Source organism: Schistocerca serialis, chromosome 1 (genome assembly GCF_023864345.2).
Source record: "Schistocerca serialis cubense isolate TAMUIC-IGC-003099 chromosome 1, iqSchSeri2.2, whole genome shotgun sequence".
Taxonomy (NCBI): domain Eukaryota; kingdom Metazoa; phylum Arthropoda; class Insecta; order Orthoptera; family Acrididae; genus Schistocerca; species Schistocerca serialis.
Genome location: NC_064638.1, coordinates 146557721 through 146583772, shown reverse-complemented (window position 1 = coordinate 146583772; position 26052 = coordinate 146557721).

The following is a 26052-nucleotide window of genomic DNA, read 5'->3' as shown; positions in this document are numbered from 1 at the left end:
ATGGCGACGCGCCGCCGCAGCCGCCGCCGCCGCCGCCGCCTGTTCTCCCGCCGGCGGCGCCCGCATTCGACGCTTCGCTGCCGTCGCCAAGCGCCTCCCTGGGTCACGCGCCGCCGATCGCTACCCGTGACCAGCTGTCCTCCGCCATGGAACTCTTGCCCGCTCTGGACCACATGGCGTCATCGCGCGTCGGGTACCCCGACGCAATGGAGGTCGACCCTTCGGCCCCTCCTGTCTCATTACGGGCGCAGACACCGCATGTTGACGTGCACCCTGGACTAAGTTTTCAGGCGTTTCCTAGCTCCCCTCGGACTGAATGTCCGGATGCGGGTGGCACAGCCTCGCCTGTTGTTAGGCTCCCCCCCTCATCGCGTACGTCAACATGGGGTTCTCCCCACGGCGGGCGGAAGCCTTATAACACGACCGTTCGCCGATTTGCGGGGGAGGAATGTGGTGTCACCGCCAGACACCACACTTGCTAGGTGGTAGCTTAAATCGGCCGCAGTCCATTTAGTACATGTCGGACCCACGTGTCGCCACTGTGTGATCGCAGACCGAGCGCCACCACAAGGCAGGTCTCGAGATACGGGCTAGCACTCGCCCCAGTTGTACGACGACTTTGCTAGCGACTATACTTACGAAGTCTTTCTCTCATTTGCCGAGAGACAGTTAGAATAGCCTTCAGCTAAGTCCATGGCTACGACCTAGCAAGGCGCCATTAACCGTATCTGAAGATAGTCTTATTTGTATTATCAAGAGCGATGTACCACAAGGATAGAATAAAGTTAAGTATTCGAGGAGCTGCATACTTTTCTTATTAGAATTCACTACTTATCCTGTTCCAGAATTCACGCCCGTCTGCGTTAGATAGAGTGCATTTAGGCCGCCTCTATCTACAAGGTTTTGGCACATTTACCAACATATCAGGATTAATCCATAAGTATGGAAGATCGAGCCTAAGAAGCCAGAGTGTGTTGGAACAAAACGGTGTCCGACCATTATCAAACGATTCATTCACAAGTGATCCGACGTGGGCGCGGAGACGGTACTTGTCTAGATGTCGGAGGGTTCCTCAGAACAAAGGAGAAGAGTTGCATTCTCAACCACAAAAGAACGAGGATCAAAATGCGGCTACTCTCAAAAACATTACGAACCTGTTACAACAGATGCAAACGGTGAACTTAGAGCAGAGCGCCAACCTTAATGCTGAAGTTAAAAAGGGGAATTCGGAGCTGAACTATAGGCTCACAGAAGTTCATAGGGAAGTAAAAGAGGAGGTAAAGAATCTCGGCGCCAAAGTAGAGAAAGAGATTGCCATCATCAAACGAACGGCAATTGAAGCCAAATTAATTGCGAAAGGTGCAAGGAAAATAGTGAGAGGAACTCGGGACTCCACGCAAAGCACGGCAAAAGTAGGAAAGGTCATGTTATCCAGGCTACAAAGCCGGATAAAACGTGTCGAAGAAAAGCAACAAGAGCAACCGGACATAGGGTTTAACGAGATGTTGAAAGAGGAGGTGGCGATATTAAAAAGAAATTTAGAGGACGAGGTAAAACGTCTCATTACAGAGACATCAGGAAAGGAGAAGGGTGTAATTACTGCGTCGACTGAACCGTCACTTGCCGGAACACAGATAACCGCTTCACGGTGTGACGAAGTTGACACTATAAGCAACGGGAGTCACGCCTTGATTCACAGCTCTGAGGCAACGACCGAGGTAAACACGGACAGCGCGCAGCAGTCCAGTGAGCACAATTGCTGTCGGCTGATTAGATGTACCGAACAACTGTCGAACATAGAGAGGGGGAGAGGGGGAGATAGCGTGTCGGAACGATTTAGTCCACGTCCCGAAGTTCATACGAATCGTAAGAACGGGCGAAATGATAACTGGAATGATGACGGGTTTGACTACAAGCATTTTGTATCAGTTCGAAAGTTCCATCACTACAAGGACGAAGGTAATAGCTTGCATCCAAAAACTTTTATGGGACAGTTTTAGTTATCTTTTCCCCCACACTGGCCATTTATGTACCACCTGGATTTTGTGTGGCCCCATATGGAGGGCGCGACCGCTGAGTACATGAGAAATGTTGCGAAGACGAGAGTCTCGTACGAAGAATTCAAAAATGCCTTCTTGGGCAAGTATTGGTCTAAAGAAACCCAAGAAAGGATCAAACAAGAAATTATGATGTCCAGAGATATGGAAGGGGAAGGGTAACGGAGTCCGTTCAAATTTTTTGAAAATATGACAAAAAAGAACCAGTACCTAGACAACCCATGTAGCGGTGCGGAAATCATCAGATTATGCTACATGAAACTTCCCATCTCGTATCAACAATCACTTGCTGGTCGTTGTGGTAGCGATACTGAGGTATTTAAGGGTATTTTGCGCGAACTGGAATTCGCATTTCAAGAGGAACAGACTCGGGAGAAACGCCGACAGCGTGAACAAAATAACAACCGTCGCAATAATGGACCCAGTGGGATAGTAGGCCAGTATCGAACTACAACGGCCACAATCAAGATAAGAGTAATGGTAACTCGAAAAGAGGGTACACGGAAGAAGAGCGACACTCTCCGGTGCAACATAATAAATCACAAAGGACTTGGGGCGGTAATCAGCAATCGGGAAGGAACAGGAATAATGGTTACGAAAATAACAACCAGGAAGAGGTGGAAGTCCGCGCTCCGAAGCCGGGTCCATCCCACCTTAACATTAAGGATTACGAATGACTAGACCAGAGTGCGGACATAGTAAATATAGGCTTAGAATAAGGATTTTTTCTAAAGTGTCTTGTTTGTTTGTGTATGTACTGATCTTAGTTGCAGAATGTCTCGTTTATATGTGTCTATATTTTGTGTTTTTATTATTAATAATGATATCTCGCCTCTTGATGTTGAGAAAGTGAAGTGTACTAGATTAATTTGCAAAAAATACATGATTAAGGAATGGAAAACAAGTATTTCTGGGCGTACCCCTAGAAAAAGATAGATTAGTAACTCTGTAAATTACAGGGAGGTTCACCGTAATTGTATCTCCGTCATTCGAGAACATATTTAAGGTGGCCAGTCCCGTAGGTCGTTACGAGGACACACAGACACGCATCTCATATGCCCCTGAATACCTAAGAGGTGGACAGCTATGCGCAGTTGCATGAATTAGCGCATCCAGTGTTTGTTAAAAATTAACCGGATGTAATCGTATACAGAGCAAACAGCAGCATTGACACGCCAGAAATACTTGTTGATACTAAGATAGTGTAACAACTGCGAGTGTGGGCAGTGAGCTATGTTTATGTTGTGCCACTGTGACATTGCTAATCCGAAACATGTTCACAGGCCTTATAAAACCAGAAACATTTTCACAGGCCTTATAAAACCATTCGTGACAAAAGGAGAAAACGGGAAGAAAATAGAGGAGAGAAGAACTGTCGCAACAGAACACGATAAAGGACGCTGTCCAAACTTCCAACAAAAATCTTGGTAAGACTGACACATGCCTAAGTTTGTTGTGTTTTATACATGTTCTCAGGCACAATAAGAGGGACGTCTGCCACATAGGGAATTCAGAAGAAAAAACAAGATTAGAGATAAAAAGTTGTAAATAGTAGATATGTAGTCGGGTTGACCAACACCGTGTTCATCGTAGGAATTGGTAGTTAGAAATGGTGATGGGATCCTGTCCAGATAATCTTGATTCCCTATCCCTTGATTGTGTGTGTGTGTGAACGAGTGTGAAGCAAGTTGTCTTGTACATTTTTATGTTTATCTATAAAAAAGTTCTGTTACATTTCTATTTTAATTGATCCTGAAGTTGATTTACTAACAAGTAAAATCATTCCTTTTGTAATGAAACAAGTACATTATGTTAAATCAAATGTAAAAAAAAGTATGGTACTGATTGTTAAACATGAGCACTTTCCATGTACTAAAATTAGTTGTCTTAGTGTGTTAAGGTGGCGTAACTGAGCAAGAGGAAGTTGAAGCTACGACACCTGGCACACCACACACGAGCTGACAAGGAACGAGGACGACAGCAATGATGGTGATGGCATGCAGACCATGCCCTGAATCGACGGGGACGGTGGTCAACTCAGCAGCCAAGGAGAGGTGACATCCAGCACCTCTGTGTACGACAAAGAGGTCGGTCCTGATCTCTGTACATGGTATGGATCGGGGCCAGCAATGAAGAGGTCCAAGGAGATTTCTATGTTTGTTGCTCGCCACGTCAGGTGGAGCGAAAGCCCAGCTGACCTTTTGTGCCTAATGACACCAACTTTGAGGACCTGAGCTAAAAGAGGCTCTCGTCTGATCACGGTCCCTCCCTTGCCCCAAAGCGTCTATAGAAGCAGCAATGACCTATGGCTGAGCTGCGAGAGGTCACCGATAATAGATGCACCGATGGGATCTTGGGCCTGTCGGACAAGATGTCAACAACAAGCTCTTAGGTGAGAGCCATCCTGCCTCAAGAAGATGCGGGTGCCTGTGGCACCATCTCGGTAATCGTCGTTGCTCTCTTCTCAGCCGTTAGTCATCCCTCAACTTGCTAGTCAGAACTAATGTCACTTCTGTTCCTGCAAGAAACTTGTACCGTGTGTGTGTGTGTGTGTGTGTGTGTGTGTGTGTGTGTGTGTGTCAGTGTGAATTCAAAATGAATGACATGCAGCTCAACGAACGTGAAGTATTCATTTGTTCTGTTTATGAATTATGTTATAAGAAGGTTATGACTTTATAAATGTGCCATTTGTGAAAACGTCATATATTTGTCATGCCACGTCTCTTTGCGTTAGAATAAGATTTCATACTTATACCTTGTTACAAATACACAGCAGTGGTTGCTCAATACGCAATGATTCTTGTTATTTTGGTCGTGTTTTATAGATATGTATATATAAAAAAGGTACATGTGTGTACACAATCCCAGACACTGGACTGGGCCAGACCTTGTGGAATTATGTAAAGATGACACTTACACCATGCTCAGTATAAACGTCTAGAGACAGTGACACACAAAAAAAACCTTATTTATAAAATGTCAAACTGGCGTTCACATATAATTAAATGAGAGCAACCACTATCAACTTCACAAAATGTTACACGAATATTGTTCATGTATATTTTTAGTAACTTAAATCGAGTAGGGATGGATAATTGAGAGTGAATGGACCTTAAGTTATAATTGCGGGTCTTGCCATTCAAATGACAAGCACAGAGCTGCTTAAACATGTGTATTTGCCCTTTGCGATGTGTGTCCTTGTAATATAATTGTAGTTTTCTTTTGAGTACACTGACCAATAATTGTCTCAGGAATCGACAGAGATTAAAGTAAAATTAGACTAAATAATGACCATGTCTTTAACATTAAATCCAGTCATCGAAGGCAGGTACCCTAGGAATGAGTGGGAGTTTGCATCAGAGAGGAGGCAGTGGTAATCAATCGCCTGTAACTAATCACGTGAACGGATTAAAAATACCAGTTATGGAGATATTAATTTTGTACCACAGGTGGTAATACCATAGGAGTGAACACCTGTACTACAAAATTGATATGAAGAGAGGGGCTATGTAAGATGGCAAGAACTATGCCCCTTACATGAAGTCATAAAATATCACCTTACTCACGTTGAGCGAACAGTAGGGCTGAACAAAAATGACGCACAAGGCACAATGCATCTTGTAGAAGGTATAGTATGGACGTATTGGAATAATTAATGTCGGGCTATGGTATTAAGGTAATTCACACAACATGAAAAACTAGTGGAAACGTGACGATTTACTGGACGCTAGTTTATCCCAGGGAAGTATACAGAGTTGACCGTGGCCGGACGGGGAGCGGCGAAGGGAAGTGACAATAGGCAGCTTAGGGCGGCTCAATCTCTGAGAAAGCGGTGACGGGGCGCGGCCTCCAGCTGCCTTAAGATAACTGACAGTGAGTGGGTGGTTGACCCCATGCTGGTGTACCGGGAAGCGGACAGAGAACTTGTATACCAAAATATGCATGTTCGTCACTGTAGCAACTTCACGCTGATATCATGGTCCAAAGTAAATCAGGTGAAGAGTGACAGAATGAAATACGCCGACCTCCGATGGGAACATAGGACCAAGGAATTTGAAGTACTCTCCTGGGAGTCAGAATTCTGGAAAAATTGGTGTTTGTGCAGACGCTAACCTTGATGGGTGGCCTGGGAGGAGCTGAATAGCAGAAGTTGAGAGGAAGGGAAATTTTGTGGGAATTTGTTCACTTCCCAGAGCAGGCATTGGTTGGTGCTGGGAAGCGACGCATAATTAACGCGACTTGCACTGCAATTGGCGTAAGTGATTTTGCTGGAGGGGAAACCAAGGCGAAGAAAGACTGGAAGAAGTCCCCGTAGAGGTCTTCCATTCCGAGCTCGCCTAGAGTGCGGACGTGGCGTTCTTCACTCAGCTTGCTTGAGAAAGAGTGAGCATCTGTGCAGTTTGGGACTTAGTAAATGGAACGATTGAGCTTGGAGACAGGAAATTTTGGTTCGGCTATGTACTGAGCAAGATAGTAGTAGTGAATAGACGAGCACAGCCTTGCAGAACCACGAGGTCGGCCGACGTCCGCACAACGACACCGCTCCGCCATGCTGTATTCAGTGGTATTGCACCCACTCTGGCCACTGACTAATTTGTTGGATCACGTCGGCAAGGTTTCCTCGAGGGTTTCATGGGCTGTGTATTGTAGAATTCTTCTCGCACTGCGCGTTACGCCTGGGTCAGTCGATAGGAATTACTTTTGAGTTATCATGCTTTACGCAAACACAATTTATTACCACTGCCTGATAGGAGAATCTTGTAATATGATGATTCAAGGTCGGGAGTTAAAATAAATTTGTGCTAATCGACTGCATCTGTTTTCAATCAAGTAGTTGAAATCCCAAGTCACTTTCTTAATTAATTTTATGTTCAACATTTGCATCTGGTGTTCAATAGCTGAATGTAACACCAATGTTCACCCGTTTTTCATTAAAAGTGATCAATTCTGAATCAATTAATGTCAACACTGCCACCACAGTTCAATCAGGAGTCACAGGGCCTTATTACGTTTTTTTGCGTTATCCGATATTGCGACAGTTTTGCACTCTCTGTTGATCTGTTAGTCAATTAGGTGGGGCGAACACACGCCAAAACCAGATAAGTGACGGGTGGGGTGTTACAATTTCAGTCCACTTAACTGAAAGCGTTCTCATTGACAGATCATATAGATCTTGGGAGATGGTATATCATTGGTAGATGTAGAGAGGAAGCATAGCCGAGCGGGGTAGCCGCGCAGTCTGGGCGTCTTGTCACGGTTTGCGCGGCTACCCCCGTCGGAGGTTCGAGTCCTCCCTCTGGCATGAGCGTGTGCCGTCCTTAGCGTAAGTTAGTTGAAGTTAGATTAATTAGTATGTAAGCCTAGGGAACGATGACTTCAGCAGTTTGGTCCCATTACTCTTTACCATAAATTTCCAAAAGGGACAAAAGCAACTATGTAAAAGCGCAACCAATACAGATACTGCAGTCTTTCCCATGTTGTGTTTGTGCGGCGACTTGGCTGTAATACCATGAGCCTTTTGATTAATCTTCTTCCAATACGGTAGCCTTTTAGGTTTTGTCCTCGTGGTCCGTCTACTCCGCAACACGGCCGTACGCGATCTTATTCTTCATGACTTCGCTTCCAGCCGTGGTGATGCTGTAAGAGAGAGTGCTACTTCCGCCTACTGAATGACGAACACATTCTCAGCGATAATCTTCTGTATTGTTCCAACTATTTACGTCAGTTATGAAAACAGATCCAAATATCAGTCAATATGTTAGGTCACACCGAATTTGACTTAAGATCTAAGATTTACAATCATATTTGTCCTGAACGTCCACATAGTGGCGACTCCGTTTTCGCTGAGTTGTTCATAACACCTTCACATGAGAGGGAGGATAATGCTCTTTTCACAGCAATTCCCCCAAACATGACATCATTTTGATGTCACGCAATATCGACAACCACATGATCGGCTATCGAGTTTGTGACAAGGAAAAATACGAATGTTATAACTCCTCGATTCACTCGCAGAAATTTAACTGTCCTTTTAGGCGCCCGCCTACATGCCCACTCAGAAATCGCCACATATTCGTAAATAAACAGCGAAATATTTTTGAAAAGGAAGAAAATGAATGTCGTCGCTGCTCGTTTCACTCGCAGTAATTTAAGCTGCCCTCTTAGGTTCCTGTCTAACGGCACACTAGTAAATCGCAACCTATTCGTAAATAAAGAGCCAAATATTTGCTTAAAGGCAGAATATGAATTTTATTGCACACCGTTTTAGTCGCAGTATTTAAAGCTGCCCTATTAAGTTCCTGGCTAGCCACGCACTTTGAAATCGATAAATATTTATTTCATCCTTCGATCTCAAATCATTCGAAAAGTAAATAACGTTGAATATTGCACAACATACTTGTATTATATTCGTAAGAAAGTCCCAGAATGTGTTACCAACATAATAAGGAAAAACAAAGGCGTGCATGTGATGGGATGCGAACCTATGCTAGCAGTTAATCATGTGACTTTGGCTCCTATGTTGGTTTCCATATTCTCTCTTTAATGCTATATCGTTGATGTATTATTAAATGACATTTAATGATAACGCTTACTTGTTAGTGATAAATTTCTCTGTCACATCGCAACGGCATGCTTTAATTCATAGAAGTATGTGTTTCATGCTTAATTAGTAAATTATTGATGATAATAACTCACTCTTGAGGGAACACTCTTATATGAAGGCATTAACTGTCGATATATCATTGTTCAATATTTTGGTATAGCAACAATTATGATAAATCACTCCAAGAAAAACGTGTTTTTTGTAAATCTTTGGTACGCCTGCATGAAGGCTTGTGAGGGGCCCGTATCGAACGCTAACAGAAGTCAGTAGCCCATCATGCGATCCTCGATATTGCGTGTGACGTAGAAATGATGTGGCATCACCAAGGCATGACGTCCATCAACTTCTACAGTGCTCACCACGCCGCGACTTGCCCCTTCTGTGTTACGTCACTGCATACCCACCAGTTGCACGAATCATAGATCGGGGTGCACACACTGAATTTCTTTCCACCACATTAAATGTGCATACGTTCGTAGCGTTTTTGTCCTGCGTGATGGTATTCCGGTTGCCATTGGTTTATTTATCAATTGTCATCATTTTAGTTGTAATTTACTGTTGCTATTTGAGTTTACATATTGTCATTTTGTCATCTGGAGTTACTGAGTGTCTCTGCGGACGCTAGAAAACGGAGTGACAAGTTGAGAAATTGGAACATTTCCGACATATTCCCGTATCTGAATTCAGAAGAGGGGCGACAGCAGTGCAGGCAGCCAGTAACATTTGCGCTGCTTATGGGGACAATGCTATTGGACAGAGAACGGCAAGAAAATGATGTTGCCTTTTTAAGGAGAAACGTTTTGGCATTATTGATTTTCTTCTTGTACGTCATCAGATGCTTCGTCAACCATTCCTATCCTGTATCGTCACCAGTGACGAGAAATGGTGTCCATATGTTAACGTAAGGGAAAGAAAGGAATGGTTGAGCCAAAACAAAGCAGCCGGACTCGTATAAAGACCTACGAGCATGACAGAGTTATCCATCTGGTGGAACAGAGAGGATGTGGTGACACAAACTGCTTCCCCGAGATGTAACCATTGCTTTTGACATTTATTATCAACGACTGGCAGAAATTGGGTTAGGAAGCCATTCGGCACTCACCTGACTCACCTGATGTTGCGCCCTCGGATTTTCACCATTTCCTCTCTCTATCGAATAATCTTCAGGCAAATTCCTTTCCGGATGAGAATGCACTCCGAACATGGATCGAGAAGTTCTTGGCCTCAAAACAACGCGATTTCTACAGTCAAGAAATCGAAAAGTTGCAAACAGCGAAGGACCCTGCATTATTGATGACTGCAGTCTCTGTTATGTGTAACTGTCGTGTTCGTTAGACTTAAGGAAAAACGCTACGATCTTATGTACCGTTCCAATACATCTACGTCAACACCACATATGCCAACTGACGGTGTGTGGCACAGTGTACTTCCGGTACCATTAACTTAAAGCCCTGTTCCCTGGCCGGCCGGTGTGGCCGTGCGGTTCTAAGCGCGTCAGTTTGGAACCGCGTGACCGCTACGGTAGCAGGTTCGAATCCTGCCTCGGGCATGGATGTGTGTGATGTCCTTAGGTTAGTTAGGTTTAAGTAGTTCTAAGTTCTAGGGGACTGATGACCTCAGCAGTTAAGTCCCATAGTGCTCAGAGCCATTTGAACCTGTTCCCTGTCCCACTCGCGAATAGTGAGTGGGAAAAATGATTGCCAGTAAACCTGTGTATTAGCTCTAATTTCTCAAATTTTCTCGTCATGTTCATTTCGCTAGATGCATGTGAGAGTTAGTAGACAAACATGTCGTACGACTCTTGCGCCGACCACACGATCGTGTGACGAAACGCTCTTCGTTGTATCTTCTATCTCTCTCTCTCTCTCTCTCTCTCTCTCTGTCTCTCTCTCTCTCTCTTATCAGTCCTAGCTGCTAAGGTTCCCAGACTGACGTATAATACTCAAGAATCGATCGAACATGTGCCCTGTAACCACTTCTTTCGTGGATGAGTCACATTTATTTAAGTTTTCTTGAAACCTTTCTCTTTCTAAATTAACGAAGCGTCAACTTTTGGTTCACTCCGAGCTTGTAATGAGGGTATTAAACCGCTTGTCGTTCTCTGTCCCCGTGAATATTTTGCTGGGTACAGATTCATTTGGGACTTACGGAACCATAAGCAATATATTAGGAATTTCTTAACTGGCAGACAGCTGTGTAATTGGCAAATTAGGCGCGCGGGATTAGCCGAGCGGTCTGAGGCGCTGTAGTCGTGGACTGTGCGGCTGGTCCCGGCGGAGGTTCGAGTCCTCCCTCGGGCATGGGTGTGCGTGTTTGTCTTTAGGATAATTTAGGTTAAGTAGTGTGTAGACCTAGGGACTGATGACCTTAGCAGTTAAGTCTCATCAGATTTCACACACATTTGAACATTTTAAGTGGCAAATTAGCTAACTGGTCCCATTTTTCTACCTAGCTTCAAACGGAAACTTGTAGAAAGCATGTTATTATCGCATGCTTTTTCTCATATTGCTATAGGATGCTAAATCATACCATTCAGCTGCTGTCCGAGTAATATTAAAAGCTTTCTGGTTTTTTTTTCTTTTTTCTTTACCTTCCTTCCGAAGTATTCATTCTAGAAAGCATCGCATTATGCCATACTAGTTGTGGGAATATTAAAGAGTCCAATTTAGATTCTATCGAAGAAGTACTAATAGTAATGGTTCAAAAAATTTTCACTTATATTTATACTTGGTTACGAATGCAACTGATACCAGAAAAGAATGTGCGAAAAACACGTCAGAACATAGTCGCGAAGTCCTGTGTTGGGCAGTCAGTCAGCTTTCGGATAATTTATTTTCAGCAGGGTTCTTTAGGATGGAAAACATTTCTCTAACAGGACGCCAGATAGGTACCCAGGGCAATCTTAGGAGTACGAAAGAGTGGTCTCCTTAAATTTAAGAATTACATTCAGTAATATGCAAAGCAGACATTTTCAGCTCCAAAGGAAGCAAACTGACGTTTATCTTGCTTATTATAACACTCTCGGACTATATTCCAAAAATTGATCTGCTAACGACAATAATTTCGTGAATGACTGCACATGACCGGAAAAATGAGATGTTTCAAGGTGAAATGAGCAAATAATAACAGCCATTTGTATACGAAATTGCAGCTCATTTGATACACATTTTCAGAGATTTTACAACGTCGTTCAGTGCTAGGTACAGCTGTTCTGAGTGGTCGCAGGGAAGCAGCAGGACCAGTGGAAGCTGTTTTGTGGAAAGCAGCCGACTGAATATTAATGTAGCGGCGCCTTAAATCTTTCACAGCGTACGGTCATAAAGCATTCAGTGGACGGAAAACGTGCAGGATTTTTCCCTTTCTAATGACGTTAATTCTGTGCAGAGGTGGTACAAGCGCAGTTTCAGTTGAAATTCCAGAGCTCTCCATTCAAAGACAGTAATGTGTGTGATGAAAATAAGCTAACGGGCGTATGTAGATAAGTATGTAAAAAAAAGGAAAAGCATTGCTAAGACAAGTTTACAGCAAGTTAGTAGTTCGGCTAATATGACATGCAGTTGAAATATGAGGTAGACTGGAAACCTTACGTCCTGTGTCATACTGACGAATTGTAGTTCGTGCTGTGCACTGATTACGAGTTGCTCAATTCGTTGTGTACTTATCAAAGAAATAGATATTTGGGCTTCGCTGATACAGCGAAACTTTGTTCCTGTACAACTAACTACCCTTGTCTTTTTCAAACTTGTTAGTTATGTCTGTCGTGTTGTGCCAGTGGACTGAAGTACTAAGTTACATGTGCCACTGATTCTCTCAATCTTAGATTCACTATTGTTTCTCGTATACGTAAACGATCTTCCGTGTGATGTACAACAAACAGAATTAGTATTTTTTGCAGACGACTCTAGTATTGGAATGAATTCATATATACATAGAGAAACAGAAGAAATGGAAAAAAATGTTCTTAAAAGTATCACTGACTGATTTCTGAGAGTGGTCTCACGGTGAATTTTTAAAAAGTTCTGCACATCTATGGGTGCTACACCAATGGTAAGTATAACACATGCTGAGGAAATAACGAATAGGGTGTAACTTCGAAATTCTTAGGTGCCAATATCTAGGAGAATTTAAACAGTATAAGCACATTTTGTAACTTCCAAAACAAGTTACTATAGCCACATTTGCACTTAGATTTATTGCAAATCTTGGCGAGAGACAAATCAGTAAGTTGTCATATTTTCCATATTTTCATTCAGTAATGTCTATGGAATAATGTTCGTGAGTAACTCATCTTTAAGAAAGAAAGACTTCATTGCTCAAAATGTGCTGTAAGTGTAATATGTGGGCTCAACCACATCATCGTGTAGACATATCTTTAAGGTGTTTGGGGTGCTGACTACTGCTTCACAGTATATTGATTCCTACATCGGCCGGCCGGAGTGGCCGTGCGGTTCTAGGCGCTACAGTCCCGGAACCGCGGTACCGCTACGGTCGCAGGTTCGAATCGTGCCTCGGGCATGGATGTGTGTGATGTCCTTAGGTTGGTTAGGTTTAAGTAGTTCTAAGTTCTAGGGGACTGATGACCTCAGAAGTTGAGTCCCATAGTGCTCAGAGCCATTTTTTTGATTCCTTCATCAACTTTCTGGTAAATAAGAGCCAAAAGTAACATTTATTACTCAACACTTGTCTTTAGCCCAAAAAGTAGTGCACAGTGGTGTAACAAAAATTTTTGATCACTCACCCTGTGATATAAAAATTAAATGTGGGACAGATACCAAAGAAATATTTGTCAACAAACTGAAAAAGTTGCTGCGTAAGAACTACTTTTATACTGTAGGAGAATTTCTAATATTTTAATGTGTAAAATTGGTGGATAGGAATTACTAACTCGCTTTTCTATATTTAAATAAAAATAAAAATTACCTTATAAACCTACAGCATGTATGCATACTTACAAAATAATTTGCGGCGTGAATCTATAATGACTCGTTCCACAGCCTTACGATTTACCGTGCAAAATGATCCATCGAACATGAAACTGTCCAACCATCTCTTACTGTCCTACCATAGCACAGTGTGCTGCCCAATTTCTGTCCGATTGCTACTCGTTTGTTTGGAAAGTACTACGAACGAATTCAAAAAGTTTGTGCCTTATTTTCTATCTTACTTTGTTCGAATTATCAGGCGTCAATAAATACCAAAGGATGTTAAGCTATTCTAATCATAAATCTTAATACGATTTTTAGGGGTATCAAAGTCAACAATTAAAGGAATGTGAACAGTCACATTAAATATGCAGTTAAGGACAAAACATAGTAAAGTTCATATGTGTTTGGCCCTCTAATAGACCGTATCAGTGGCTTGTTGTGGCAGCGGATTCAGTCTCCCGCAGTGCAAGTTGACGGAAATACACTGAAGAGCCAAAGGAACTGGTACACCTGCCTCATATCATGTAGGGGTCCCTTCGAGCATGCAGAAGTGCCGCAACACGACGTGGCGTGTGTTCGACTAATGTCTGAAGTAGTGCTGCAGAGAACTGGCACCATGAATCCTGCATGGCTGTCCATAAATCCGTAAGAGTTCGAGGGGGTGGAGATCTCTTCTGAACAGCACGTTGCAATGCATCCCAGATATGCTCAGTAATGTTCATGTGTGGAGAGTTTGGTGGCCAGCGTAAGTCTTTAAACTCTGGACGTGTTGGGTGTCGCGTTGTCCTGCTGGAGTTGCCGAAGTCTGTCGGTATGCACAATGGACATGAATGGATGCGGGTTATCAGACAGGATGATTACGTACGTCTCACCCGTCAGAGTCGTATCTACAGGTATCAGGGTCCCATATCACTCAAACTGCACGCGCCCCACATCATTACACAGCCGGCAGAAGTGGCCGTGCGGTTCTAGGCGCTACAGTCTGGAACCGCATGACCGCTACGGTCGCAGGTTCGAATCCTGCCTCGGGCATGGATGTGTGTGATGTCCTTGGGTTAGTTAGGTTTAAGTAGTTCTAAGTTCTAGGGGGCTGATGACCTCAGAAGTTAAGTCCCATAGTGCTCAGAGCCATTTTTGAACCACATCAGTACAGAGCCTCCAACAGCCTCAACAACCCATGCTGACATGCAGGGTCCATGAATTCAAGAGGTTGCCCCCATACCTATACACATAAATCCGCTCGATACAATTTCAAACGAGACTCTTCCAACCAGGCAACATATTTCCAGCCGTCAACAGTCCAGTGTCGGCGTTGACGGGCCCAGGCGAGGCTTAAAGCTTTGTGTCGTGCAGTCATCAAGGGTATACGAATGGACCTTCGACTCCGAAAGCACATATCGATGATGTTTCGTTGAATAGTTCGCACGCTGACACTTGTTGATGTCCCAGCGCTGAAATCTGCAACAGTTTGGAGAAGGGTTGTACTTCCGTCACGTTGAATGATTCTCTTCCGTCGTCGTTGGTACCGTTCTTACAGGATCGGTGGGTCGACATTTTACCGGATTCCTGATATTCACAGTACACTTTATGGAATGGTCGTACGGGAAAATCCCCACTTCATCGTTACCTCGGAAATGCTGTGTCCCATCGCTCGAGCGCCGATTATAACTACACGTTCAAACTCACTTAAATATTGATAACCTGCCATTGTAGCAGCAGTAACCGAACTAACAACTGCGCCAGACACTTGTTGTCTTATATAGACCCGGCGACCGCAGCGCCGTATTCCGCCTGTTTGCATATCTCTGTATTTGAATATGTGTGCCTATACTAGTTTCTTTGCCGCTTCAGTGTAGACTACAGTTAAAGTCGTTCCGTTGTCTGGATTTCTCACTGAACTCGTATTGTCCTGAAAATTCCCACGTGCGAAGATTCGATCCGGATCTTCCAAACAGCACAACGGAGTCTGCCGAGATTCCTCCAAATCTTCCTGCCGGTACCCGCACCATCTGGAATATTATCCTTAATGTTTGACCGTTCATTCTGTGCTGTAGGTTGTCGTAGCTGCGGATTGGCCAGCTCTTGGTGGATGGTTGGTTCTTCAGTAGTGCGTCTGAAGCTCCTCCGCGGTTTTGTGCGTGCTTTTAGAAATTCACGTCCAAGAACAGGATGTGTCTGGCTTCGTTAATTTATAATAATCTGTACTCTTCAGTTTCTGTCTCATCTCCTTGAGATCGGGTATTCTGCCCGTGGTCCACGTCTTCGAGACACTATACTTCGACGCCGTAACTCGTCATCTTCATCAGAGACCGAAGACGGGGAGTTATGGCATCGAAATATCGTGTTGGGAAGACGTGGAACACCGGCAGAACACACAGTCTCAAGGAGATGACAACGAATCGCCGGTAAATCTAAGAGACATAAGCCCGTTAATTCCTCCTATTCGGTGATTCCGGTGTCTGGGGTTAGCTGTTAGTTCTTCAGTCCATCTCTTCCCTGGTTTACATACTTAATTTTTACCCATTGGTCGATAATTCATTGTTATTTTTGAGATACTAATTTCATTAATTCTTGTGACATGATCCCTCCAGTTATATGTGGACTCCATGTTCATTTCATTTATGCTTTTTAGCTCCTACTTCTTGTCTGATTGTTTGTAATATTTCTGGCTTAGTCAGCCATCATATTAGGCTCCAAGAAGCTGTTCCCAGAACAATGGAGATGCAAGAAGTATATAGATGACGAAATGTGGAGTGAGGTACCTGTGACAGATGTTAGATTCGGTACCGTTCCCGTGAGAAAGACCACCTGCATAATGCTATTGCTCTGTGATTGGCTGCTGTGTTCGGAGCAAGGGCGCGAAAACGTTAAAGTATAGATATTATTATTAGTTAAACTACTCATGCAATGACTTCACTTTTTAACATAAATATCTCTCAACAGCTGACTACCAATCAGTCATTTTAGAATTATTAAAAACAATTTAAATCAAAAACAAAAGACTGACGAAATTGCAGACGAAGCACTTCGAGTTCCTGTTCGTCACTCTGGATTAGGCAGTCGAGATGTACAGTCACGTTGTCTGTGGCAGGATGTGTGTGTCAGTATTCAGTATTAAAAGATTCACTCCGGTAGTCATGAGGCAGAGACACGTGCCACAAATAGTCTAAAGATACATTTTCGTAAACATTGTGTTTGATCATGTACTTTGCTGTATCAGAAGGTGTTGTATTAATATCATGTAGTCTTCTCGTGAGGCTATATTAAAATACGTGAGTGGCATCCCAAAGAAGTGATACATTATTTCAGAACAGAACCTCGCTAAAAGTTAGTTTCAGCTTCAAGATACAGAACCTACGAACTGCGTGCTGTTTTCTGCGCTGGGGACATCAACTTGAAGACAGCAGGTTAGTGAACTATAACAGAACCTTCGTATTCCACACAGTGCAGTGGAAACAACTAGGCGCCTCAGGTGTACTGCATGCACAGAACAAATGTACTCAGTGACACGTCATCTGCAGTAATGCAGAGGAGGTAAAGGAGGATGATCGTTATTAACACCAACAATCAATTCATTCTTCCTTTCCTGCCGTATGTTGCATACCTTAACGTATTTTGTCATCCAGTTGCTCTTCTTGAAAACTTCTTGCCCACAGTAGTCCATTTCCAGCTGATATTGTCCAAGGTTTACTGTTTTAAAGTATAGATAGTATTGCAATTGGCTTGCAGAATTTTAGTGTGGGTTCTTGCCTCACTTTTTATCGAGTGTTCTGAGTGTAGGACAATTAATAGGACTGAGTCTTTCAATACTTTTTTATATATTTTTCGCTTGCGAAGAAGATGGTATTTGTTGTGACGTAACAAGACTGTTACGCCACACTGAAGTAGCCGAAAGAAAGGCACGCGTACACACACGCCGACTGGCGTCAAGTCTGGAACAAGATACGTTATGACTGCTATCAAGAAAATACGTAGCTTTGGAATATACTTAACTTTATTTACTCCTTGTGATACATCTCTCTTGACTATACAAATGAGACTCGTAAGATACATGCACTGTTACAATTGGCGCCTTGCTAGGTCGTAGCCATGGACTTAGCAGAAGGCTATTCTAACTGTCTCTCGGCAAATGAGAGGAAGGCTTCGTCCGTATTGTCGCTAGCAATGTCGTCCGTACAACTGGGGCGAGTGCTCTATCGTATATCGAGACCTGCCTTGTGGTGGCGCTAGGTCTGCTATCACACAGTGGCGACACGCGGGTCCGACATGTACTAAATGGACCGCGGCCGATTTAAGCTACCACCTAGCAAGTGTGGTGTCTGGCGGTGACACCACAGTATTTCCCAAGAAGTTGAATTAATTCACTCTATTTTCTGGTCGTTTATTGCGAGGTTTCACCAGAAAGTTATGCGTCGCATTTTTCTTCTCAGCCGAAAACAGTTATACGAATGCGAAACATTAAGTATGTATATCATTTGAAGTCTCCTGGATGAGAGCACAAGCTTCCGTCACTCTCGACAGATAGCGTACCTGCAGGGCAGTTTCAAAATGGTGCCTTTAGGTGATGTACGTTACAAGCAACGTGTCATCATTGAATTTCTCACTGCAGAGATAGAAACTGTGGGGAATATTCACAAATGCATGTGCAAAGTCTATGGAGCATCAGAAGTCGACGCAAGTACAGATAGTCGCTGGGCACAGAGAGTGAAGTCATCAGAAGGCGGTTCGGCGGAGCTCCACGATTTGCAGCGATCTGGGAGACCATCTAAGGCTGTCACACCCTACAGTGCTGACCTAGTCCCCTCGGACTTCCACTTGTCTGTACCATTAAAGGGTGCCATTCGTAGAAGACATTTTGAGGGCGATGAGGAGGTGATTCACACAGTGAAGCACTGGCTCCGCCACCAGGGCAAGGACAAGGACTGGTACCGACAGGGCGTACACGCTCTTGTTTGGCCCTGGAGGAAGGCCATAGAGCTGGCTGGAGATTACGTGGGAAAATAGGGTGTGTAGATAAAACGCCATTCTTTCGTGTGTGTAATTCTCATTATGTTCAATAAAGAAATGTTGAAAAAAAGAATGCGGTCCATTACTTTCTGGGCAACCCTAGTGCACTTGGTCACCAGTCAACACATTTAAAAGCCATGACTTTTGTTTTTTGGGCTGAGTTATAAGGAGTTGGTCATCAGCAAACACTGTTGTCATTATACAGTTCTATTAGTTAACTGACGTTGTGTAAAACTCTATTTCACTTAACCACTGTCTAGGTATAGTTCGATGTTCATGTTATCTTTTCTATTCTTACTCAAGTACATAATTATTCTATATGCAAATTCTTGTCTTTCATGAATACAGGTTTCTATTTCTGAATGAATCTGTCCACAGTTTTCTTGTTTAATTGATCTGCAGTGCTTTTTCACTTCTGTTGTCATTGTCCTGTACTCATGTTTCCTCTCTGTTGCGTTCCTTCGCTGCTATTTGAGATATGTAACCTTTCTTTTCTTTAATCAGTCTCTCTGCACTATCATTCAAATATTTTAATTTGTTTTCTTCCATCCTTTGACATCTGTATACAATAACTCCTGAGACGCCTTTTCCTGTTATAGCTGTGATGTTCTCCCATTCTTATTGCGGATCTTACTATCTTTGAAACAACATTACATTTGTTCTGTAGATCCTCCTCTAATTTTGTAACGGAGGTTTCTTTGAGCAGGTAGTTTTCCGCTACCACTTGAGACTACTTAAGCTTCATACAAGGTGTCGCTATTATGACCAGATATTGAGAGTTGTAGAAGGTCATAGGTTTCACCCACCCAGTTATGATTCTGAATGATTGGCTTCATGCAACATCAATATATTGTGCTGGCTGCTGCGACGTGGGAACCAGACCTGCTGAATAACTCAAGGTCACGGCTATTCTTCTCAGTGTCCAGACTATGTACACCTCACGTGGTGGAAGAGAGTTTGCGAAAACCGTTTTCGATAAGATCTACTGCTTGATTTTTAGACAGCGCTTCCTATAGGTGGACGTATGATCTAGGTTTAAGTACAGATGTTTTGGAGTAAAACAATAATCCTGTTCGTATCCATTGCAAATTATCTGCGAACTTGTATTTCGGACGAAAAGTTGAGAAATACGCCTTTCGGTCGTCCAGTGTGATTTAATCCTGTTTATAGTACTCAGATAGGCTGTTATTCACATCACGGCGCATTCATTGCGCACGAAGTTTTTCATATTGTTGTTAAACACAAGCCATCATTAAATATCCATCTTAGTATTTGGACGCGAATGTCGGTCATTGGCATACCACTGAATGGTGTCGGTGGCAGGACAATGCCTCGTGGGAGGCGATTTCTTTGATTTATCCAGGGAAAAAGAAATCTTATATTTGGAAGACTACGTGGCACCACCATTAGGCCATGATATGTAGTGGTTTGGAACATTTTAAAGTGCAATGTCTGATGGCGGACCGAATCATATATGACTGATACCACAGTGACGGCTTCTGACATATTTTTGTGTTCTAACCATTTTACTTGCCTAAATCCTGTTTGTTCTAAGGTGAAACATGGATATGCACAAGTTACCTTGTTGAGTGATACCATTTTATGAGTTTATATTGGCAAAAGTATTGTTCCTAGAGGACAGTGTACATAGCAACAGGCAATGATTCTTGGTCGGTACTTCAATCTAGGAACTGATTTTAAAATCATATGAAAAAATTAGCACTATAGACCACCGTAACCGGTTTCCGTTATTTTCTAAAGTTGTTGTTGTTGTTATTAGACATGATGTTGGGTTTTCCACAGCAGCACGAGGTGGCGCAGTGGTTAGACACTGGACTCGCATTCGGAAGGACGACGGTTCAATCCCGCGTCCGGCCACCCTGATTTAGGTTTTCCGTGATTTCCCTAAATCAGTCCAGACAAATGCCGGGATGGTTCCTCTGAAAGGGCACGGCCGACTTCCTTCCCCATCCTTCCCTAATCCGATGAGACCGATGACCACGCTGTCTGGTCTCCTTCCCCAAAAACCAATCAACCAACCTTTCCACAGCATGACGGAAATCTCTAGACGTGACTTAGATATACGTCTCAACAGACGATTACAATTTCAGAAAAAATTGATGATTTATTAAAGACGAAAAGCTTCTCAAATTGAGCACGTAAACATCGCGTTAATCCACCTCTGGCCCTTATGCAACCAGTTATTCGGCTCGACATTGATTGACAGAGTTGTTGGATATCCTCCTGAGGGATATCGTACCAAATTATGCTCAGCTGGCAAGTTGTATCGTCAAAATCCCGAACTGGTTGGAGGGCCCTGCCCGTAATGTTCCAAACGTTCTCAATTGGGAAGAGGTCTGGCGACCTTGCTTGTCAAGGTTGGGTACATCTACATGTACATCTGCATGGTTACTCTGCAATTCACACTTAAGTGCCTGGCAGAGGGTTCATCGAACCATTCTCATACTACTTCTCTATCTACATATACATCTGCATGGTTACTCTGCAATTCACACTTAAGTGCCTGGCAGAGGGTTCATCGAACCATTCTCATACTACTTCTCTACCATTTCACTCTCGAATAACGCGTGAGAAAAAGGAACACCTAAATCTTTCCGTTCGATCTCTGAGTTTCTCTTATTTTATTATGATTATCATTTCTTTCTGGGTAGGTGGTGTCAACAAAACATTTTCGCATTCGGAAGAGAAAGTTGGTGATTGAAATTCGTAAATAGATCTCGCCGGAAAGAAAACCGCCTTTGTTTCAGTGACTGCCACCACACCTCGCGTATCATATCAGTGACACTCTCACCCCTATAGCGCGATAACACGGAACGAGCTGCCCTTCTTTGCACTTTTTCGATGTCCTCCGTCAATCCTACCTGGTAAGGACCCCACACCGCACAGCAATATTCCACTAGAGGGCGGACAAGTGTAATGTAGGCTGTCTCTTTAGTGGGTTTGTCGCATCTTCTGCCGACAAAGCGCAGTCTTTGTTTCTCCTTCCCCACAATATTATCTATGTGGTCTTTTCAATTTAAGTTGCTCGTAATTGTAATTCCTAGGTATTAGTTGAATTGACAGCTCTTAGATTTGTGCGATTTATCGTTTACCCAAAATTTATCGGGTTTCTTTTAGTACCCATGTGTATGACCTCGCACTTTTCTTTGTTTAGTGCCAGTTGCCACTTTTCGCACCATACAGGAATTCTCTCTAGATCATTTTATAATTGGAATTGATCGTCTGTTGATTTTACTAGACGGTAAATTACAGCGTCATCTGAAAACAATCTAAGGGGGCTGCTCAGATTATCACCTAGATCATTCATGTAAACCAGGGCCTATGGCACTACCTTGCGGAACGCTAGATGTCACTTCTGTTCTACTCGATGATTTACCGTCTATTACTACGAACTGTGACCTCTCTGAGAGGAAATCACGAATCCAGTCACACAACTGAGACGATACTCCATATGCACGCAATTTGATTAATAGTCGCTTGTGAGTAACGGTATCAAAAGCCTTCTGGAAAACTATGAATTTCGAATCGATCTGAGAACCCTTGTCAACAGCACTCATTACTTCATGGGAATGAAGAGCTAGATGCGTTGCACAAGAACGATATTTTCTGAATCCAGCTTGGTTATGTATCAATAAGTCATTGTCTTCAAGGTGAATCATAATATTCGAGTACAGTATATGCTCCAAAATCCTACTGCAAATTGAGGTCAGTGATATGGGTATCTAATTCAATGTGTTACTCCTGTTTCGTTTCTTGAATATTTGCGTGACCTGTGCTACTTTCCAGTCTTTAGCACGAAGACAAGCAGTAGAAACTCTCGCCGTGAACCAGTCGTAGAATATTGTCGACGTACAGCTGTGCTGTAAGGGTTCTGCGGATGACAACCAAAGGGATCCTGCTGTAAAATTATCTTATCTTATTTGTCGGACAGTTCTGTGGGCGACAGTCAGTTTGGTATCCCAGTGCTGTCTGGGGCTTCTCTAGATACGTATTCGCTAGTCATCTGGTCCTGACTGGAGTAGAGTTGTCTTCAGTGATGAGCCCCGATGGCAATTGAAGGAGATAGCTTTGAATTGTTTACAGGCTAAAACCAGTGTTATTCTGTCACTTCAATTACAGTTTATCTATTTTTAGTATACGTGGTCTTTTCAAAGGGAATGTGGGCATTGGGTGGTTCCTTCATTTAAGCTGTGTAGCCAATGGTTCAAATGGCTCTGAGCACTATGGGACTTAACATCTGAGGTCATCAGTCCCCTAGAAAAAAAATGGTTCAAATGGCTCTGAGCACTATGGGACTTAACATCTATGGTCATCAGTCCCCTAGAACTTAGAACTACTTAAACCTAACTAACCTAAGGACAGCACACAACACCCAGCCATCACGAGGCAGAGAAAATCCCTGACCCCGCCGGGAATCGAACCCGGGAACCCGGGCGTGGGAAGCGAGAACGCTACCGCACCACCACGAGACGCGGGCAGTCCCCTAGAACTTAGAACTATTTAAACCTAACCGACCTAAGGACATCACAAACATCCATGCCCAAGGCAGGATTCGAACCTGCGACCATAGCAGTCACGCGGTTCCGGACTGAAGTTCCTAGAACCGTTTGGCCACCGCGGCCGGCTAAGCTGTGTACCAGCGGGAAGTTGGACAATCGTAACTCTATTATGTCATCCTCTTTAGAGTAAGGTGTTAATAATACTCAGACAGATCAACACCGTCTTCTCCCATAAGCTCAAAGGTAAAGTTTTTTTATGTTAAAGAATTACGTAAAAGCTACAAAACAAATTCACCCAAAAGCTTCTACAATGACACAATGTATTTGAAAAACCTTAAAATTTACCTGTCATAGCATTTCCCTGTTGTACATAAGGATTAAAAACTTTAAGCAAGTGCAAACATTGATTAGGATCTCCAGAGTAGTCACAAGTTTTGATCCAAAGAATCTCAGTTTATGCAGGGGTTTCCGCAAACTCAAAGGTCTATCGTTAAGTGGCTGCCACCAGCTACATTTGGAAGAGGTTCGAATGCATTATAAACTATCGCCCAGCAGGGTACTTCAATGCCGGAAGCTAATCAGTCTCTTCCAATAACGTACAGTACACATCACTACCATCTCGATGACCTCATCTTATTGGAGGTGGCGGGCGATACGTAAGACCTCCATGCACAATGGACGGAACGCTTCAACGCCATTTTGTAATAATTTCTAGCAGAACGACACTTCATATAAAAATCGGAAACTTCGTCCGAACAGGCCTCGGAGGCCCAACGCTACCAACCAACCGCCGGGTCATCCTCAGCGGGCTGACGTTATCGACGCAGATATGGGTCAGCATACAGCTCTCCCTGCCGTTATCAATTTCTTGGCCTAGAGCCACAGCTACTCGGTTTGGTAGCTCCTTGAACTGGAATTATTACGTCCAGCCTTATCGTCACGTATATCTCCGTTCTCGTCGTCAATTATGGGGTATCTAGGAAGCCTGCTTTCTCGGATCGCTGGACAACATTCAAACAAATCGTATTAATGAATTTTATTAGAAAGTGGAAAGTTACAATACTTAATTCTGCAGTTACACAGATGTGTCGCAAGCAAAGGGCGACATACGAAATAGTAATTCTTCTTCAGTGCAAACAATACACAGAGTACAAACGAAGTAACAAGTGTTGACGCTCCTATCCAAGTCGCTAGTCGTGAAGTGGCTATTCAGCTGGGCCGCCACCAGTCGGTCGCGGCGCTTATGTCCTCTTCACATAGGGGCCGCTGCTATCGCGTTGTCGTCCTGGAGAGCGGTTGGTCAGCGTGCGATTGGCTGACGTCTTCTCACAGCCATCTCATCTCATGCCGCCGCTTGACTTAAACGCCGGAACAGGAATCACGTGGCTGAGTGCACCCATCCAAGTGTTAACGACGCCCGGCGGTGATCTCACGGAAACCAGCATATGCACCACGGCACGGTCATTGGCCGATACATCAAACATCGTGCTGCAGTTTACTGTCGGCCAATACACTGAAGAGAATGGCATTCCTCAGGGGAATGTGCTAAGTGCCTTGTGTCAGTTTTTAATGAGCAATAAACAATGTCCGCTATGCGGAGTACTATTCAATGATCTTTTTTTGCTTAGACGAATTTACGATACGCCATTCTGGCTGCAGCCTCTGAGCTATCGCTCGTCAGCTACAGACAATCTTCGGTACGCTGCTACCATCACGAAGAGTGAAGATGGATTTAATATTGCATGGGTTATTACCTACAGTAAAGGGCAGGCTCCTTACCTGACCGGAGTTCATCCCAGTCCACTTCCACTCACACTCTTTCCCTTCTATCCAAAACTACGCCTCTCCGAAACGCGCAACGTAAATAAAGTCACATTTAGCCTCGCCCGTTTTCTCACAGGCTTTTTTGCCAACTCCGTCTGCCAAATCATTAATGTAGATTCGTACGCGTCTTGGTACCAACCACAGTGGTACTCTTTTACGCTTTTTGAACGATAAGGGACTTGTCTGGCTGTCACTGTATAGGTTCTCAGGTGGATACATTCTTTGGACAATCACAGCAAAATGTGATCAAGCGCTTGACACAATGAGAATTGTATAAATCTCAGGATCAGTGACGGTTCATTTGGTCGGGTGGAGAATTCTACAAAGTTTTATCTGAAAAGATAACAGATCCTCCAATTAAATACCGGTTCTTGTAGTCAGCTGTTGACACCTTTTAACAGAAGGCATATGTAAAATCCATTAAAATGTGCGTGGACGCATAAAATTTGCTATGGTCGCCTAATTCTATGCGACTAGAGTTAAATTTGTCTTGGGCATTGGGAAGTGCAAAGATGGCCGCTTACTTCAGTGCTGCATAAGGGGCTCCGTACCCTGTTCCTTTTTCACAAGTCATATGGTATGACATGCGCTAAGGTATCTCAAGTACGTGTAACAGCATGGTTAGTTTATGAAGCGTGTATTTTAAATACTCGTGTAGCAATTTCGTCATGGTATAGGACACACTCAAAAAATGGTTTGCAACGCAAAATAGTTTTGTGGAGTAGTTTATCGTTCCCAGGAATTGATTTGAGTTCTGCGTGTAGAATGAACAAGAAGATATTGACTGAAAGTGGAACAGTTATACGGTTCACTGCCCATGGTTATTTTCGCAGTACTCATCACTTGGTTGCTGAGAAATCTACAGTTGTATTCTGAGATGTGTCTCTGAAGGACGAAGCCATAATTAAGAGATGGTAGAGGTTAAGTATATCCGCGACGTTTGTAATTCTTTCTTTTCCCATCCACCACAACGTAAAGTGGCTAACAGAGACATAGGAAAAATTAACATACTCGGTTTCATATTTTATACTCCACGAATTCGTGAATGGTCTCTGTGTATCCATACAGCACAGTAGAGTCGGCTTCACCGCCTGACGTAATCTGGGAATTACATG